The sequence below is a fragment of the Panthera tigris genome, chromosome C1 (genome assembly GCF_018350195.1).
Source record: "Panthera tigris isolate Pti1 chromosome C1, P.tigris_Pti1_mat1.1, whole genome shotgun sequence".
Taxonomy (NCBI): Eukaryota; Metazoa; Chordata; class Mammalia; order Carnivora; family Felidae; genus Panthera; species Panthera tigris.
In genome coordinates, this window is record NC_056667.1 from 151450173 (window position 1) to 151471302 (window position 21130).

At 36.6% G+C, this 21130-nt stretch overlaps 1 long non-coding RNA gene across 2 annotated transcripts in view; it reads left to right on the forward strand.

Annotated features, from left to right (window-relative positions):
- The first annotated feature begins 820 nt into the window (after positions 1-820).
- The window catches only part of LOC122240939, a 42673-nt gene continuing 22363 nt past the window's right edge, over positions 821-21130 (forward strand). The window contains exons 1-3 of one of the 2 annotated variants that reach the window (XR_006220747.1): positions 821-868; positions 11761-11888; positions 16439-16473. This is a non-coding gene — a long non-coding RNA (uncharacterized LOC122240939). Of the gene's footprint in view, positions 869-11760; positions 11889-16438; positions 16474-21130 lie in introns of those variants that run through there. The other variant, XR_006220746.1, reaches the window with a different exon arrangement.

Below are 21130 nucleotides of genomic sequence, written 5' to 3' on the forward strand. Positions count from 1 at the left end.
ATTTCACCATCAGAAATGTTTTCTGTTGCCCAAGGCATAGTTTACTGAATATCTCCTATGAGCCAGGGACTTTTATACATGTTGTCTCATTAAATCCTCATAAACCACCTTGTTAAAAAATGATTATAGGTGAGTCCACTAAAGTCCAGAGATGTTTGGTAATTTGCCAGGCTTGAACATGACTGAATCAAAATTCTAGGCCCAAGTTCAAGAACCTTTACTACCTTGCCTCAATTTCTTCTATTACAAGTCTAAAAGAAAAAAGAAATATTTCTGCAAACAATCACATATAGCAATAACCCACACAGGATAATGTATGGAGCCTCTGGTTGGCTCAGTCAGTAGAGCACGGTGATCTGCCCAGCTTAGAACAACTGATTTCAAAGCAGGGATCAAAAGTTAGCAAATACATATTGATCTCTTACTATATCAGGAATTATGCTAAATTTTTGGCCGCATGAAGTACTTTCTAGAGTAATTTTACATAAAAATAAAGATATGAGCAAGAAAAAGAAACCAGTAAGGAAACAGACACATTTGCAGGTAGAGTAGGAAAGGAGAACCAAATGAGTTGGGCAAGGAAAGCTGTGTTGCGTGTTTTACGATCAGTCTCCACTAAGTTAAGTCATAGACAATGAAAACTTGTTAATTTTCATTAAGGCAGACTAAGATTTATTTTGTGAAGTGACTGTTTTATCTCTAATTTGGAAAGGCATTGAGCCAAACAGCTCCACAGGCAGCAGAACCCGTCCCCTTGGAAAATGCCTGGTAGTTCCCTTTGCGTTCCCAAATTGGTACTCCCAGCCCCAGACAGGAAGTCCCGCCCTCCACCGGAAAAGATGGAGGCTGGACTCAGAAGCTAGAGCTGGTAAGTTAAGGCCATTAAAATGGGCTTAATTGTGGTTAGGGCCTCTTGAAACGTTTATCAGCGTTATTTTTCAGGTCCGATTAAGGTAACTCCTTCACCACCCAGAGGGTACCTTTAGAGCCTCTTTGTAAGTTTAGAGGAAGGCGAATTGCTGCCTACTTCCCAGGCGGCGTGGCGCGTCGGTGAGCGTGGGTCCTGGAGAGTGGCAGGACAGGGCTTGAAGGCAGAGGGCTACGAGGTGGGTGAAATACCTCGTTAACTTGCCTTTGAGGCAGCACGCTACGGAAGGCGTTTGTTTTCTATGATATTGAAGCAATAGGCCCAGAGTTGAGCTGACTAGTAATGACTTAGCTGAAGTAGTCCCAGAGTAAACATATCAGATTTGCTGAAAAAGAAAGATTCTGAAACATTTACCTTTTCTACCTTCTTCAGTCAAGCATTTCCTGAGGATGACCCAGAGGTCTGTTTATTTTTCCAAAGAACAAAACACTGGCAGCGGGGTGGCAGGGATGTTAAATTTTTTTTTGCTTAGGAAAAATCTTTGGATGTCGAATACTTCCTATTTATTTATTTGTTTATTTATGTATGTATGTATGTATGTAAATGGAGGTTGCAGAAAGACTTAAGCTCAACTCACTCAGTAACACACCTTGTTTGCCTTACCGTTGTAATTACTGCTCAAGAGGGAGACTAAGTTGCTTACTTCTAGCTCTTAGGCTGCTCAGGGGTGGCTGTTGTTAGAGTTCCCTTGAGATAATGATTCTTCTGGGTCAGTCTGAAGAAACCGTCTGCAACAATGGCAATCCCCAGGGTGACACTCTTGAGGGGGCCTAGATTCAGCTGTCAGTCACCTTCAGCCCAGAGCCATCAAATCCATTTACACAAAAGCTGGTTATCACAAACCTTTTGAAAAGCTAAGTAAAGAGGAGATTTACCCATCCTTGAATCTTCATTCTTTTTTCTTTGATTCCCTCATTTCTCTTATCTTTCCTTTTTTTCCCTAACCACCTCTGGGAACTTCTGGGATTTTTTTCCCTTCTTTTGTTCCACCCTAGAGCTTACACTATTGTTATCTTAAAGCTTGAGCATAAGCTTGAATATAGCTCTCAAGATATACAGAAATAAATACCTGGTACTCTTGTATGAAAACTTTTAATTCTAATAAGTATTTTTGTCTCCAAAATGGTAGGATTTTCTGGGGGTTGGGAAGGGCTTGTTTCATGCTATAACGTTGAGAAACTGAAATTCTGTGCAGTATTTAAAGTATTTCTTTAAGCATACATTTGCCTATGTGTATACATTCATATATCCTTTCCTATGGTATACATACCTGTTTGTTTGTTTTTTTTAATTTTTACACTCATGAGACTATAACCTGAATCAGTTTGCAACTGAAATGACCCTCCACAACTTCTACAAATGTGAAAAAATTATTTTGTTATCTACATATCACTGAATTTCAAATATAGCCATTCTTCATGTGAATTTTGTAACTTTGTAATTATAAGGAACCGATCTCCTTTCCTTGGGAAAAAGAGAAATTTTGGTCTTGCTCTCGAAATTCTGATCTTCTCTACGTACATCATGACATCATTATCAAACATTTAATTTAATGAAGTGAAAGACAGTTTTAATTAGTGAAATAGTAAATAAAATATTAGATTAAAATAGAAGTATTTTGTTTATGTGCATATGGTTGCTAGAATTAGACTAACAAAGTATCGCCTAGATAATGCCTTGTGGGAGTATTTGTGACTATAATTAGTTTGTCAGTTATAAGAAATTTTAGTGTCATAGCCACAGATAGAGGCAGCAGATATCTTAAGCATGGTTGAGATAGCAGTCCTGATGAGAAGAGCAGGTCAAGAAACATCTACCTTACGGCAAAAAAAAAAAAAAAAAAAAAAAGATAGTTGGCAGGCTGCCACAGGCCATGCCACTAAAGCCAGTATCAACACTAACGATACCAGTTGCATATGATATAGCCCAGGTTAGTTCAGACCCCCACCAGGTCCCTGATTCCCTTCTGGTGACTACCAAAAGAATGCCCAATATTCCATTTTGTTCATTCAACATTATTTCTTGAGCATTGACTGCTATTTCCAGAATGTAATGGTAAAACCTTCTTGAGTAACTTACACGTAAAGGACCAGCACCACGTAGATTTTTGAGTGTGCTCAAAAATAGATTGTCGTCAAGTAAACATGATGAAATCTTATTTCATAATCTTAAAATTAATTTGCCCATTCAGACTATGAGTGTCCCAGAAGTGTTGTTAGCATTTGAGGGTATAAAAATCAACAAAATAAAGCACTTACTTAGTATAGGCCACTGTCGTCTCTTCAGCAACTTAGACCTGCACAGTTTGGTTTTTGCCTGTCTCCTGGGTCTCTTTTCTAGACACTTCATTTCCTTCACACCATATTCCAAACACGTGAGTTTTTTTGGTTTCTGTTATTTGCTTTCAGTTGTTGGAACATGTCATGTCTTATTCATCTCAGGTCCTTTGGGATGATTGTGGTCCAAGTTTATAAAATTTTATTGTATGGTTCACCCCTGTACTTTGAGGAAAGTAGAGGTAAATTATTAGCTTTTATAGTTGGATATTAGCTCTAGTGGGAGATTTAGATCATTTAATCCACTGGACTCTGATAACAGTGTATTAAATGCATGAAACAAACTCTTCATACTATTACTCATCCGTTTGAAACTTTTATTAGTTGACTTATTGTTCCTATGCCACTTTCACCATTACCACATTGTGTGTCTCAATACATATTATACAGTGTATTCATTTCCTGAGGTTGCCCTTCACCAGTTGAGTGGCTAAAACAACAGAAATTTGTTCTCTCACAGTTCTGGGGGCTAGAAACCTGAAACCAAAGCATCCGTGATGATCCACTGAGGCTCTGGGAGAAGATTCGTCCCATGCCTCTCACGTACCTTACTGCGGCTGCCTACAGTCCTTGGCATTCCTTGGTTTCTAGCCACACCACTCTAATCTCTGTTTCTGTCGTTTTGCCTCTTTCTCTTCTATCTTGTGTCTCTCTTCTGTGAGTCTTCTTTAAGGACAGTTGTCATTGGGTTTAGGACCTACCGAAATCAGGATAATCTCCTTTTATCAAGATCCTTAACTTAATTACAGCTATAAAGACCCTTTTTCTGAATAAGGTAACATTTACAGTTTCTAGGAATTTTATGTAGACATATCTCTTGGGGGACCACTGTTCAACCCATTATATATGGGAATTTGTCAATTTTACATGTAACATTATTTACATGTTTTCATTCCAAAATCAAAGCACTCAGGATGCCTTTAATACAGCCTAAGTGACTAATGTATATATCCAGCATTTAACTTGAAAGCTACATTTAATCTGTCAAATTTTATGGTTAGGAATTCATATAAAATTTTGATGACCTGGTTCTAGGATTTTAAGAGTTTTACTGAGGAAAATATTTGGGTATAGGAAATCACGTGTCCTTTGTCCTTTTCACTGTAATGTGTGTTCATTTTCATTTCATTTCTAAGAGAAAGAGGCTGAGGTAATGACTATCAAAATCAACCATATGTTACAATCATTTGTTTGAAGTGCATTGACAAGGAATTAATTAATGCTTTAATAGAAAACCACATTAAAGTGGCGCCTGGGTAGCCCAGTCGGTTGAGTGGTTGAGCTTCCAGCTTTTTGTTTAGACTCAGGTCAGGGTCTCACCTTTTGTGAGTTCGAGCCCCGTATCAGGCTCTGTGCTGGCAGTGTGGAACCTGCTTGGGAATCTCTCTCTCCCTCTCTCTGTGCCCCTCTCCTGTGCATGTGCTTCTCTCTCAAAACAAATAAACATTTAAAAAGGAGAAAAATACATTAGAGAAACATGCAAATTTCAGTTAACAATAATTGGGGAAATGTAACAAATATTGCATCCAGAATGGTTTTATATATATACTTTTTTCTTAATTTTTTATATTTAGTAGTAGCCTTACTTACAAAAGATTAGAAAGGCAAATATGTTCTTGATTGTATACATATACAATAGTTGTTGGTAGAAATAGACCCTGGTATTTGTTAGCTGAAATACTAACAGATTACAACTGAACTGATTGGTTCTAGGGATGCTTACAATTTTCCTCTTTTCTTTATTCTTTCTCTCTTTCTTTCTTTCTCTCTCTCTCTCTTTCTTTCCTTCTTTCTTTCTTTCTTTCTTTTTTGTGGGGATTATGTTTAGCCAAAATTATTTCCTTAAGCAAGTGTAGTAGGTAGCTGAGAATTAGAGTAACAAGAATAAGGTTAGGGAAGGAAACAGTGGTTTAGAGAATGGGATTTCAAGAAAGGAAAATGACATTGGAAACAAAAACATGATGGAATTCAAAATAGCTATATTATATGTGAAAAATGTGTGTAAAAGTACTGAAAGATAGTACCTAAATGGAAAAAAAATACAATCTAATGCATTGTTTTATTAGATTGGAAATTAAAAGACAATTCCTATTTCTAACTCAACTTTGTAGGAAGTTATAGTCTTCTCAACATTACACATTTATCAAAGCCCTGACAATCCACAGCTTACCTAAACCTTTTCATTGATTACTTAGGAGCTATATGACCTAGTCAGAGAGGGTTTCTGTCTCAAGTTTTCATTCTTAACATAGGAAGAATACCTATCAACTGTGCTTTTCCCGTTGATAATGAAAAAAAGGTAGTGATTCATTTTTCCATCTGGTAGCAACCAGGCACTTAGGGAGGCATATTAACTATATCACAGCAGTAGCAATTTACCAAATCAGACTTAAGTTGCCTAGAATAGTTTTTCTTTCCCTGATTTCCGACTGTCCAATATTTGAGCTGTTAATTTACTAGGAAGGAACGATCAAATCACAGCAGAACTGTATACCGGCATTCTGGGAAATAGGCTGAGCTGAGAAAGATTTTCTATTTAACAAGAATTGCCCATTATAGATTATTCTTAAAAGGAAAAATAGGTGATAGAGAAAGTTGAACCTGATGATATCAGAAAAGGAAAATAGAAGACTATGAGAGAGAGAGAGAGAGAGAGAGAGAACTTGAGAATCCTTGGTGCCAGCAAGAGTGAGGGAAAACACAGGGATATGTTGAAATCTCTTTTGCAGCCTCAGCTATATTGTATCAATCTATTCTTTATAACCATTTCCAACTATCTCTTTTTCTCACACACCAGCAATAGGATTTACTCAATGTTATTTCCAGAAGGAACACCTCAAGAAACACTTTCAGAAACAGTTTCTCAATTCCAGGATACTGATACTTTTACCAGCCAGAAGAGAATTTCTGAAAATCATTTCAAAGACCAAAGTTGCTGAAAATAGCAAGAGCCCTTAAAATATGTATACAAATATATATGTATATACAGTGTACACACATTAACATGGATGAAGAAAATTGATAAAATAAATCGTAGGGGCCAAGAAACATCAGCATTTTACCATTTACCTTTGAACGTACCTGAATCTTGTCTAAAAAACTTGATCCTCTTTCAGCTATTTTTGGAACAGTCAAGCTGTATTGAGATTCTTTTGTAGATGGGAAAGTTTTACTTGGAAAGCTAGGATGAAAGTTCTCTTTTACAAAAATTCACTTTATTTGGCCACTGAAGTCCACTCCCCCCTAGGTTTGCATTTACTTTTTAAGGTATTTGTTCCTAGATTCTTTAAAATCTGGGGGGAAAAATAAGCTCCTTGTGGAATGTGGCTTACATGAGTTCATTTGAGTGAAAGGATGGTCCTTTTTCCATTTTCAAATAATCTAATATGTCACAAGTGAGGGAATCTGCTTTTTCATCCACTGTCTCAGTGTATATAAGTGTATGTTTATGTAGGTGTGTGTCAATGTTTTTATTCCCTTATTTCCAAGGAGAGATGTGTACATTGTAGAGACTGATCCTCAAGATCATCATTATAGACTTTAAGCATGAAAAAATTCTGAAAACCCTGTTGGTTAAAATTGAAAATAAGACTCAGGTCTGAGATCTTAACCATTGAAAACCTTGAAATCTCATAAATTAAGCATCATGGAGCCTGGTCCCATCTTTCATAACAGCTCTCCAGAGAAAACCTAAAAGCTAGGGCACTCTAAGATGAGCCGTGGATGATTCAGTAGGTGGCACAATTTTCACTGAGTCAGTACTGAACTGATGCCCCAGCATGGTATGAGGGGGCACTGCTCTGCTGGAGGTGTCGTCTAATGGATGAGGGTAAAACCAAGGTCTTGACCACCAGCAGTTATTAAAAATCCCATGGCACTTTTCAAAAGAGTAAAGATGATGTTAAACCCTGTGTCCTGGCTAATTTCCAAATTGGGCAATTATATTCTGCCTACTTAAAATTTCTCTGTAATTTTAGTTGGATAATATATTCCTCATCTTCTGCCCTATGCTTTTGCTATTTCCAGCTTAGAGGTGGATGCATTTCTGTGGTGAGGGAAGTGATGCTTCTTTGAAAAATGTCTTACAAGGTCTGAGATCAGGAGATGAAAGGTACAACATCCATCTATCAGAACAGGTGCCATATTAGTTTGTTTCTCCTGTGATTAGGCTGACTATAAGAAAATTACCAAATAAGTGTCTTTAAAAATAGCCTCGTCAGGTAGTCAGAGGTGCTATGCTTGCAAAGATTTCGAAGATGGATATTTTAATTTTATTAAGTTGTGACTAAGAAATGAGGCTTCTCTTGAAGTGAATATATTATGTAAATACTAACAATTTAAGCATGAAATTATAGACATTTAATAGAAATAATTAAATTTCCCAACATTTGCCTAGCAAAGCCTATCACATTCGCTTGAAAACATTAGTCGCGATATCGTTTTCACTTAGGATATATTAGAATTTTCTCCAAATCAATCATTGCTAAGAGAGAGAAGGTCACTATCAGGGAAAAAATGGAAAGCATTTCTTAAAAACTAATAATAAAATAATTGTTGGTTAGCATGGTCTGGATTTGGGGAAAACCTACAGAAAACATTCCTAAGGGAAAGGCTAATGGTGAGTCTGTGGAACGCTAGACCCATGCTTCGTGTTTCCAGCTTCACTCAATACTTTGGGATCAACACATAGAAAAAAATGTCCAGTAGAAATTTAGTGCTATAGATCATAACATTTGCATTTATCTTGGCTATTTAAATGCCTAACTAGAAAATGATAAAAACCATCAACAACTCAGTTTTCTCAAGTACCAAGTATTTATCTGCAAAAACAAAAGATCAATCTAATCTTCTCTTAGAGAGTCTTACTGTGACTTTCATATATTACCTTTTTTTGTACAGAATCTTTCCAAGTAGTTTTAAAATGGTGTAACGGCAAAGGTTTCTATTTCTAACAATTAATTAATTTAGCTGTATTACAGACTTTTCTAACTTCAAGTCATTCTGCTTTACAGATGTATTAAAAACTTATCTTGTGCTTATTAATGATAGAGTTAATACAAGAGAACGCTTTGCAGCAAAAGAGAAATCCAGCAGCATGCAGAGATAGTACTAAATGCTATGGTAAATAAACATAGTAATTCTGTGTGTAAATGCTATAGCTACTGAATAAAGAAACCACTTGAAAAGGAAATACTATCTTTAGAATTTGGACTTGCCTTTAGCAGAAAACATTGTAATGTTTTTAGCCCAGCTTCTCTGACAACTACAACAGACTGTGCTAACAGAAGAGTTCACTTTGTAATAGAAAAAGTAGTCACTCTGATCACTTTGTCTTTTTAGTATGCAGCCCAGAGGATTCAGAAAAAGATTACATTTACCATAATTAACATATATGTAAATGGAGATCATGGCTATGAATGATAAATTTTCATAGCAATTTAAACCTTGTACAAATTAATCAACCATACAGACACTTGATTAATGAAAGGCAGTGTCACTTTAAAATGCAACATGTTAATATATATTACTGTTATCACAGATCAAAGAATCTTTAAATGTAAACCAATTAGAACAAAGCTCAATCTACATTTTTTAACAAATTTAATTCCCATGTAATTATGATGGCAATTTGGAAAAAAAATGTTATCCTGTTTCATATTTATTTACTAATTTTAGTGAAAAGTCATGCAAATTAATTTTGGATGTCCCATCATAGTGACTGGATTCCCAAAATATAGGATTACAGTATCATTGAAGGATAAGATGAATGTACTAAAGCAATTACAAATTGGATACAAGATATTTATACACATGTCATGTTCAATTTAGAAGTTTTCTTCTAGTTTCCCCATTTTTGGTCTCACTGAAAGAGTTACACTAAACAGATTAAGTGCTAAATGACTGATATTCAGTCAATACAGTGTTTGAGATGAGATTTAACATGCTGCTTAACTAAGAGCTATTTTTCTTGGTCTTTGAGGAATAAAAAGGTAAAAACTCTATTGTAAATTTACTTTATTAAGAATGACTTTTATTATCATAGTGAAAATGAATGCCTAATTTACAGAAAAAAAATCTTTTTAAAAGAAATATAAAATGTATAGTTAATACATAAGTGTGTGTTCACAATATAAGACCTGGGATATAAAGTGTTCCTATAATTCTGTTTTTTGCAAGCAGAAGTTAGGCACAAAAACAAACACTCTACTTTGCAAAGTCAACATAGATCTACGCGGATCTATTTTACAAGGGTAACCCTATAATGAGTCATTAATTATCATTCTTAACTTGGCAGTCTAAGCTGTTGCCACATTAGACCACTTAGACCAGTATATCATTGAATATACTGTTGAGAAAGAATTGGTAAAATAACAAGAAAGACAGCAGTCTGTAACGGACAGAAAGATTAAATAAATGTGACACTGAGTTCTAATAACTCTTGAGCATTTTCCGTGTGCCATATGCCATATTAAGAACTTGGCACTTTTAAAAGATAATGCATCTATTTGTGACTTAATTATTAAATCATTTAATTCTGATAACACCTCTAAAATAGAATTGTTAGTTGGCAGAGATAGTAAGTAGTCAAACTGGACTTTTGATCTTCGGGCTTCTCGTTTCAAAGTTTGTGTTCTTGGGGCACCTGGGTGGCTCAGTGGGTTAAGCGTCTGACTTCCACTCAGGTCATGATCTCACAGTTCATGGGTTCGAGCTCCACGTCGGGCTCTGTGCTGACAGCTCTGAACCTGGAGCCTGCTTCAGATTCTGTGTCTCCCTCTCTCTCTCTCTCTGTCCCTTCCCTGCTCGTTCTCTCTCTCTCAGTCTCAAAGATAAATAAACATTGAAAAATTTTGTTTAAAAATTCAGAGTTTGTGTTCGTAAGTACTATGTCACATTCACTCCCCATGACTATATAACATTATTTATCATCATCATTATATTTAGCCGCTTGAGCAATCTCACTAACGCTATAATGCTTCTGATGCTAGTACAGGGCAATACTTTGGGAATCACTGCTAACATGCTACACATTCCACAAAGGGTTTAAAGAGCACCATAGTATCATAAGCGAGGTCCAACCCAGCCTATTGGAACTATAATAACACCTGCCTTTAAACCATCTCTCCTGGAGTAGATATGTCAGCAAAAGAGATGCATAGATAGATAAAATATTAGCAAGCATATCTAGTCATTAAATGAGCATTTAATACTTGGCGGGGATCTGTACAAAGTATTAGAGCTAGCATAGTAAATAAGACTCCCGTCCTCAAGGAGTATATCGTGTAGTGAGGCGGGCAGAAATGTAAACTGCCAATTACACTACATTGTGATAAGCACTACTTGAAGAGTAAATTATGATGCTGTGGGAGAGCACGAGAGTGCCCTCAAGGACAATAAACAAACAACAAACAAGCAAACTCTAAATGTAAGCAGTCTCATACAGTGTGGTATATCTGCGAATTTTAGGAAAGCCTCTGCTTCAGTTTAACAGTTATGAAAGGAGTGGCTTTAAGAAAAAAACCCCAGGCAAGCCAGGAATTGCAGGGATCATAGACCCTACCCAGTTGCAGACTATGCAGTCTTTCAATGAATATTAAAGAAAGGAATGCTGATCATTATATGAGTGAAAATAAAACAAAATGATCATAGTTGAACCCGTCTTATTTCTCTCTCGCATTCATTAATTAAAGATTGAAGGAGTCCCGTGCTGCTATAGCCACTCTGTGAAGTCATAACGGATGCAGGCTCCTTTCCTCCAGCACAATACTTCACCACTCCTCGAATGTGGTCCTCGTTCTCAGGGTCCAAGGTGGCTGTTAGAATCTAGCTTTCCCATCCATCTTCCAGGCAAGAAGATGAAAGAATAAAGGGAAAAAAGGCTCAACCCTCTCTTGTTTTTAAGGAGAGTCTCCTGATGTATCACTGCGCACTTTCCCTCACCGCTTACTGGCCAGAACTAAATCAGATGGCTATAAAGTCAGCGGCAAATGAGGCTGAGAAATGTAGTCATTTAGATGGGTGACCAATGTACTCACCTAAAACATGAGCTTCTGTTAAGAAAGACTAATGGAAAAGTAGATATTAGGAAGCAACTGGTAGTCTCTGTCACAGTCATGAATTAGTTTTCTTAGCTCACAGAGGTGGTAATCACTATTAGTAGAGAAAAATAATATTTTATTTTTTCTGTCTCGGCCTTCCCAGTGATTCTCATTCCTTTTGAGCAGAATGAACTCTTTGCCACACCATCTGTCTTGAAGGTAGGGCCTGTCCACTGCTTTATGAGTCAAAGATCTAATTGGTAGATGTACGGTATCTTTTCATTATAAATTAAGAGTCTTGTATATGTGTGGAAAAGAACATCCTTAAGATTAAAAAAAAAACAAAACAAAACTTAATATTTTCTTTTCGTGACTCTTGAATGTCAGCTTACTGAAATTATAATAGTACAGCTGTGAAGGATTTGATAATTAAATGCTTTTGCCATTCCATTTATAGGTCCTGTTCATTCTACAAATACATGCTAAGTGGCTACTGTGTGCCGGGCTCTGATCTGAGTGCTGAGGACACAGTTGAGGTGTGTCACAGAGCTTACCTTCTAATGAGAGAGGAAAGACAATAAACAGGTAAATATATAGAGACATTATAATTCCATATATTTTTAGATACTGTTATGTGAAATGGTGTCCTACCAAAATTCACGACCATAGCCCCGATACCTCCGAGTCTGTTCGTATTTAGAGACACAGCCTTTAAAGAGGTGATTAAGTCCACATGAGACCCTTTGGGTGGGACCTAATGCAACCTGACTTGGTCCCTTATGAAAAGAGGAGATTAGGACATACAGACATAACCCTGCGTGCAGATGGGAACTGTAAGAGGCGGCGAGGGGGTGACCACCTACAAGCCAGGGGGAGAGACCTCAGAGGAAACCAATCCTGCAGGAACCTTGATGTAGGAGTTGCAGTCTCTAGAACGGTGAGAAAATAAATTTCTATTGCTTAAACCACCGAGTCTGTTATATTTCGGTATGGCAGCCCTGGCGAACCGACATAGGTACGAAAATGAAAATAAAATAGTAATGGGGAGACTGCTTAGATTGGTGGTCAAAGAAAGCATCCTTTAAGCTGAAATATGAATGATACAAAGGAGTCAGCCATGTAAATGTCTGGGGATGCATGTTCCTGGAAGAAGAAACAGCTAATGGAAGGACTCTTTTTTTTTTTTTTTTTGTACAAGAAATAAGCTACAAGTCAATCAAGCAAGTGATCATTTTCGTCATCAAAAAATTGTTTACTCAGTGTCTATCTGTTGATGGTGCTGTGGAAAGCATTATAGAGACAAATGTAAAGTGATACTGCAGGCCATTAATAATGCCATAATTATTATTTTACTGTGAATTATGCTGTAAATAGGCTTGCCATCGACCATCCAGTATCCAAATGACTTTACAGCTTCAGTTACAAATTTAAGGAATGTGCTAGCCATTAGCCAAACTCTCATTTTGTTCTCCAACCAGTAATGCACCAATCTTACACAAATACTTTTTGACTACAGAAAGGAGCTCTTTTGGGTCTGATAGAAACATAAAATTAGAGCACGGTTCTCATTCAGGCTGTCTTCTTGAATGAGCTTTTTACTGAGTAGTCATTTGATACTTGATAATATAAGATATTAAGTGACTTGATCTTTTCTCAAAAATGCAAGTGAAAAATGATCATCATTGTTCTTGTGTTCTTTTTTTGCCACATATTATCAACTTGAATTTTATGTCATGATTTTTAAAGTCTATTTGTTATGTAAAATCATCTCTCTCAGTTCTTACTACCATTTTTTGTTACTATTGCTTCCACTCAAATCCTGAAAGTCTTTACAATACAAGACAATGCTTTATTGGAATTGGCAAGCGTCTTATTTTATGGTGACAGACTTGAGCAAAAGAAAGCAAGCTGCAATTTAGTCCGTAATACTGTAAACAAACATTTTATGTAGAAAGGAATAAGAGCAGTCACAATGAAACGCATTTGTTAACAGGAGAAACAAGTTGCAAGAACCAAATGCAGAGTACCTGAATATGCCCAACTAGTAACTAAACTCCTGATGGGTAAAAACAGACCTATTTGAGATGACTTGGCCACAGCTATTTGATAGTTAAGAGCAATTTTGTGTATATAACATATAAGCTAGAAAATCCTATATATATTATATATATTTAACATTTTCATCGTAGTACATGTTTTTATATGTTTTTCCTCATTTTCCTTTTGTGTGAAAGGGAACATTTCTAACTTATACTTCACATTAAAAAAAAAAAAAAAAAAACTAGCATAACAACTCTAAGCAGCATTGGCTCAATTTAAATCCCATTTGGTGGTCCCAGTATAGTTTTTATATCACACAAAAAAAGCCATCGTAATTTGCATCCCATCAACTATTCCCTTAACTCTAAAGAGCTATCATGCTACTCCTAGAGTGGGTCTCTAGGGTTGAAGTCTGTTCTATCACTCCTACGCTAGATCTATTTGGTAGTAAAATCAGGGTTACTAGCCTGGTGCCCCTTACCTGGGAAAAAAAAAAAAAACAACTCTGTATTAACCCTGTCTTCACTCTTAGAACACTGATAATAAAATTTGTCCTTTTACTCTCTGCTTTTTCTAATTCCTGGCATTCCAGAACTTGTTAGACTTGCCTTCCCAGCTTTCTTGGCAATGCTGGAGCTGGCCTGCTGTTCTGGTATTCTAAATCTCCTGCAACGTGTCTGCTTTGTGCAGTTCCTTTCTTTCTCGTGGTGGGGGTCTGTTTTGCTAATATTTTTCAAATTACCAACAGGTAGCACTCAACACATTCCTACAAATTTCATCGCTCTCCATCTGTGTTATTTCTATCTTCTATTTTCCTCTTTCTTTACCTACCCACCTATTTTGCCTGTACATGGACTCTTGGACTCTTAATAACCTCTCTGTTTTGTTTTGTTTTGTTTTTCTTTTTCTTTTTAATTCTGTTCTAAGGAGTTTCCATACCTATAACTTGAATCAGAGTAGCTTTATTAACCTAACCAGAATTACACTGGAAAGCATAACCTTTGCAAAATATCAACTATATCAGTGATTTAGAGAAGTTTTATGGGATCAAGACTGAGTTATTTAATAATATTGAGCAGCTGGTAGCCATTACTTTTAGTTCTGTCTCCTCAGTATCTATTCACAAGCCATTAAATTCACTTTTAAATTCTAAAAAGTATTGACATGAAAATTAGAATAATTACTTATTTATAATATATTCATAAGATCTTAACTGTCTAGATGGCATGAATTACAGGTATTTTAAATCCATATTTGTTAGCTAATTTTTTTAAGTTTATTTATTTTAAGAGAGAGAGAGAAAGAGAGCACTCATTCAAGTGGGGGAGGGGCAAAGAGGGAGAGAGAGCATTCCAAACAGGCTCCGCACTGTCAGCACAGAGCCTGACATGGGGCTTGACCCCATGAACCCTGAGGTCATGACCTGAGCCGAGATCAAGATTTGGACCCTTAACCAACTGAGCCACCCAGGCGTCCCTGTTAGCCAATTTTTTATGACATCTAGAAAACATTCTATCTTACACTGATAGAAACCAATAGCATCCATTGCCTGCATGTGCCACTTGAAGACCCATCAGCTGATAGAGTTTTTCTCTGCCTTACTAGCTCTGCCTTGAAACAGCTCTTAATGAAGGAAATTTCCCAACCAACATATAGATATGTCCTATGGAGGAGAATACTTTGAACCACACTGACAATAATCTCTCAGTACTCTAGGAGAGGATTTTTAAAAGATGCGTATACTTTTTTTTTTTTTTTTTTTTTTACTGTTTTTTAAGCTTATTTATTTATTTTGAGAGAGGGAGCAAGAAAAAGAGTGGGAGAGGGGCAGAGAGAGGGAGAGACAGAATCCGAAGCAGGCTTTGCACTAACACGGGTCCTGAACTCATGAACTATGAGATCATAACCCGAGCCAGGATCAAAAGTTGGATTCCTAACCAACTGAGCCACTCAAGTGCCCCTTAAACAACGCAATTTTTTATGTATGTTTACAAGTGGAACACTATCTCCAGAAACTGTGATGGTCCAAATTTGAAATGCATGTATAGATTTCCTGACATTAACCTTTTTCTAAATATAGAATTATATAGTAAGGTCACCTGTGATCCAGACTTGACTTCTCCAATATGGTACATTTAAAAACTCAAAGGGGAGGCATCTAAGACCCTTGTTCAGCAACCTTTGTTATGGATCAAGGAAACCTAGAAGTCTGTGTTAGCACTTTAGGATGAATATAGCCAAAGATACCATATTGAGACTCTTATCAATTTACACTGAATGGTTTAACACTGTATATGCAGGTACACAGGCACAAATTGTCCTATAAATAGCAATGCTTCATTGTTAATAGAGAGTTATTTTTTCATTTGGCAGTTGTTCCTTAAGGAACCCTAAGTTCTGACTGTTAAATTAGACTGGCAAATGAGTCTCTTAAATTGTCTATCACTTCAAAATATCTATAAAACTCACATAAACTATACATTCCTTGCTTGTATTAATATTTAATATTTTGAAGCCAGTTCATACATTTTTGTTTGTTTTTGAGAAAAACTATAACTTATTAATATTCTCAACTGTGAGAGAGGTGATGTACCATAAATTATCCTTAATTATTTAGGGTTTGATCATTACCATTTCTGACAATTTGCATGAAACTGGCATGGCTATATGCCTATGCATTAGAGCCAGTCTCCGTCACCATGAAGAATCAGAGAATCAGTCTAATAACTCTGATGATGGACTATTATTCAGCCATAAGAAAGAAGAAAATCCTGTCTTTTATGACAACATGGATGGACTTTGAGGGCATTATGTTAAGTGAAATTAGTCAAACAGAGACAGACAAATACTGTATGATATCATTTATATGTGGAACGTTAACAAAGCCAAACTCATAGAAACAGAGAGTGGAATGGTGGTTGCTAGGGGTTTGGGGGTGGGGAAAATGGGGAAATGTTGGTCAAAAGGCACAAACTTCAAATTATAAAATGAATAAGTTCTGGGGAACTAATGGACAGAATAGTGAGTGATTATAGTTAACAATATAGTATTGTATACTTGAAAGTTGCTAAGAATCTTAAATGTTTTCACTGAAGAAGAAGAAGGAAGAGGAGAAGGGGAAGAAGAAGAAGAAGAAGAAGAAGAAGAAGAAGAAGAAGAAGAAGAAGGAAAGAGGAAGAGGAGGAGGAAGAAGAGGAAGAAGACAAAGAGGAAGAAATGGTAATTGTGTGAGGTGATGGGAGTATTAACCGTACCGTGGTAATCATTTCACAATATATAAATGTATCAAAGCAACATATGGTACATCTTAAACTTGCACAATGTTATGCATCAATTGTATCTCAATAAAGCTAGAAAAAGTCTAGTAATTTTGAAAAATTGAGATCAGTGGCAATGCGATTGAAGAGGCTATTGTAGACCTTTAATGTGTAGTTTTGAAAGTATTTTAAAAAGTAAGAAGCTACTTTGGATGCTTGAAATCATTGTTTCATCTTGGAAGTCACTGGAAAAGTTGCAAAAATACTCTGAATTTGTCAGTAAAAATCCTCCTCAATAGCATGAAGCAAAAATGCCAATTTATAATTCCACTTAAAGAAATGCATATTTCATTCCTAGTATACACATTGGCTTTACGTTATCCTAAGAATCTGGGAAAATTAAGGAGTAAATAAGACATAGTCGTGGCTTTCAAGATAATTTCAAGATTGCAACCGAGATAGACATAGTGATAACTATAATTCAAGGAAGAAAGAGGCATAATCAATGTGCATTGAAATGAAAGAGGAAGAGCAATTAAGCCCGACTAGGGCAATTAAAGAGTGCTTTATAAAGGAAATAGTACTTGAGTTTGTCTTTGAAGAATGAATGAAGAATTAAGTTGGAAAGAAGGAAAATAGAGAACTCCAAGATGGTGGAAGTATAGACCAGTGGAAATAAGGAAGTGCGTGGTAGATTAAGACATGAGGATGCAAGTAGTAAAGATCTGGATGATTACGTTGGACACACAGAGTTGTCTAACCCAGGCTTTAGAAAAAAACTGCAACAGTACTTTTTATGATGAGTTAAAAAAATCAATAGATAAGATTAGTGAATGTTAATTAACAAACCATACATATAAGAGGTCATGACCCAGGGAATTATTACAGAAAATGAAAAGGAAAAAATAGGTTTGAGCCATGTTAGTGACTTAACTGAGTAGAATTTAAAGGTTTACAAAATTTCTAGCCTTAATGACTGAGTCGGCTGTTATATCATTACCAAGATAAGAAATACAGAGAGGGGAAAGTAGCGTGCTTTCAGATGGAAGGGAGGTGATGAATTTATAAGTGGATATGTGGAGTAACAGTGTTTTAGAATAGTTATGTGAACATGCTAAACAGACACTCCATTTATGCATGCATTTATTTATTCATTTGTGTATTCAGAACACACAGAAAGACCCAATAAATATTCCACAGTAAATAAAATCAGATATAAGGTAATGGACTGTTAGGGCCTGGACCCTGGGGCTTCTTACCAGTAAGCTCCCCAGGCTTATCTTGGTCCTTTCCTTAACTTTACAGTAAGTGCTTATCTTAGGAGATTGGACTTTTTAAACCCAATAGTATTATTATGTGCTTGACTCTATTTATTGAGTAACTGTTATGTACTGGACACTGTTCTAGGCACTGAAGATAGAAAATGAACAAGATACACACATTACTTACACTTACAGAACTTAATATTCTAGTGAGGGAGATCGAGAACAAATGAAACAATAAGGAACAGATAGTGGGAAAAAAAAGAAACCAAAATAAGTGGATAGAGAAGGTTAGAGGTGTGTACTATGTAAGATTGGATAGTTAGAGAAGACCCTCTGAGGATATAATATGAGATGACATGATGACATAAGGTCATAAAATTAAATGATACAAGAGAATCAGTTGAAGATCTGGAGGTTAAACATTCTAAGAAATAAGAACAGTAAATACAAAGACCCTAAAATGGTGATAAAGTTAGTATTTTCTAAGAACAATAAGAAGGCCAGTGGTTGGAAATGAATGTAGAGAGGTATATAGGAGTTAGCTGATACAGGATATTCAGCCATGATAAGGAGTTTAGATTTTTACTATTAATGACATACTTTTTAGCAAGATAGTAATAACGGTGTGATTTACATTTTCAGAAGATCATTCTGATTCCTATTTGGATAATAGAGTATAGGAGGGCAAGAACAGAACTGTGGAGTCAAGTTGAGAGGTTACTGCAGTAGTCTAGGTGAATGATAATCATTATTTGGAATAGAATTGTCGTGGTTGTGGTAACAGAAAGTATTCTGATTTGGGATATATTTTAGACTGAAGATTTTATGATGGATGTGAGGAAAGAAATAAAAAAATGATTTTTAGATTTTAGAATTGAGTAATGGGAAAATGTGACATTCATTAAGATGGGGCAGACAGGAGCGGGTGAGGTATAGGTAAGCGTAGGAGGGCAAAACAGTGACTTCCATTCTGAATATGTTAATTTGAGGTATTTGGTATTCAAGAGAATATCTTGAGCAGACAGCTGGGTATAAAAGTCTGGCCCTTATTAGAGAGATTAGGGCTGGAGATACTGAGTTGGAAATAATCGATATTGTGGTGGATACCTTCTGTTTCTTGTCCAGTTCCCCTTGATTTAGTCACAGGAGGTGACAATGGATTCTCTTGACCTCTGGCTTTTGATTAGTTTCTTCCAATGGGAAGCCTTTGCAATGGAGAGGAAAGAGGGAGAAGTTGAAGTTTCATTTGCTACCCTGGCTCCTTCTCTAAGATATTAAAATGGGCTGTCTGACGCCCTCAACCAAATGCCATAGTTCTTGTCAAGTGTCCCTCTTTACCCAGCTTTCTCTCTCTTGCTTCTAGGCTGTCCCCGCTGTCCTTACCCTTTTAGTCCTAGGAGTGGTAACAGACCACCTGCTGTTACTTACCATAGCGTATTTCATTATACTTTATGGTTTCCTCACACCCTGCTCACCCCTTTATGAAACACCGTTTATCAAATCCTCCTCTGATTATCCTAATTTTAGTACGACATCTGTTTCCTGCTGGGACACAAAATAATACAGTATTCCCCAGGCTCCTTCCCTATGGTCTATTAAGACTAATATAGTAATTGTTACTGGAAGTGGCCCCAGGAAATGACTCTCAAATGGAATTCTGGGATTATATTTCACATGTTTGAGTAGTGCATTGATAACCGTCTTGGTGGGGGTTTAGGGTGGGGAATGGGGCATGGTTAATCCGTGGCACGCAGTGGCATTATGATTGTTTAAATTAACACCAGTAAAGTGGGAAAAGTGTTGTGCAGTGAGGTGGTTTTGGCAGTTATCACTATGGCAATAATGGTAATTATAAAGATGGTGACATCAACTGCCTTCTTTTGATAGTCGTAAGGGAGTATATGAAAGGAAAAGGAGAAATTGAATATCCAGCTGTGATCATGTACAGAAAAATCAAGTCTCTAGCAGCTTGAAGGAGCCCTTCATCTCCTGAAGCTGATAAAATATAGCTGGGGATCAAGTCCATGCCTCGAATATAACAGTTGAAGATTTGACCACCAATTAAACCCATCAAGTCTTTTATATTGAGGTAAAGGAACTGGTGGGAAGAAGAAGGATCTCATATGCTGGAATTGGGACATTTGGGCAGACAAAAAACAGAGCTGAGAACTTTGAATTCCTGTATGCCTTTCTAGCAGAGGCAACCTCTCCCCCAGTATTTGAGGGAACCAGCCTTTTAGTTACTGACTCTAGGGTAGTAGTTTCGCCATCTGAAGCCTATTCTTCCTAGGATCAACCTCCAGCTCTCTCAAAAGCCTCCAGATTGATAATGAACATTAGACTCTAATGTAGCCAGAAAGAGAAGTACAAGACTGGGTCTTTGAGGGAGAAATATCCTAACAATGAAAGACTTAAAGAATATCATTGATTTCTATTGGCAGGAGTCTAGAGAATATATATGGGAGTGAATTATATAGGTGTTAGATCAAGGAAGAAAAAATATAAGGCTGGATTAGGTTGACAAGAATTTATTCCTCAGGATTTGGGATTTAATGTGTTGTCTTGAGCACCTAGGTCTGTTTGGTTGTCTGTTTGAATCCAGGGCTCAATCAATTGTGGCTGACATTGAATAGGTTGAATAACATAACTTCTCAGACACAATATAGGGGAAGGAATCAAGTCTTGGGAAAATGAGAATACTAGAATGGGTTTATTATGTGTAACCAGATCAGCCAGTCTTTATTTGAATTACCCAAGAGGGCCCTGAGAACATGCCCTTTATCAAGACCTTAAGGAATCCATTGTTAAGGAGACATACCAGTATCCTTGAAAACTGAAGCAATGCTCATTGGTGGCTGTTCTCTCTATGCCAGCATTTATAGTAGGGCATGGAATGATGGAATTGCATTTTATGATGACAATGGGACTAATAGGAAGCCAGAGAATTCGAGGCCAAGTAGGAGTGCTTATTTATTATAGACAAAGTGGATAAAATTACCATAATAAGCCACATAGCTGGAGTAATAATCAGAATGGAGTAATAATCAGAAAACATTCTGATTTGACTTTCAGGGATCTTTGGCAGCAGCTAATTGATCATAAAGTTTTTAGAAACAAAAGGGCATCTAACTGAGGAGCTACTTGGTATATCTAGGGAGAAAAATCCTAGGCCTAGTGGACATAAAATTAACCTGAATTACAATAATGGGGACTTACTTCTTTTTACCTTGTCTCTAGACTTAAGCTACTTTACAGACTTAGAGGC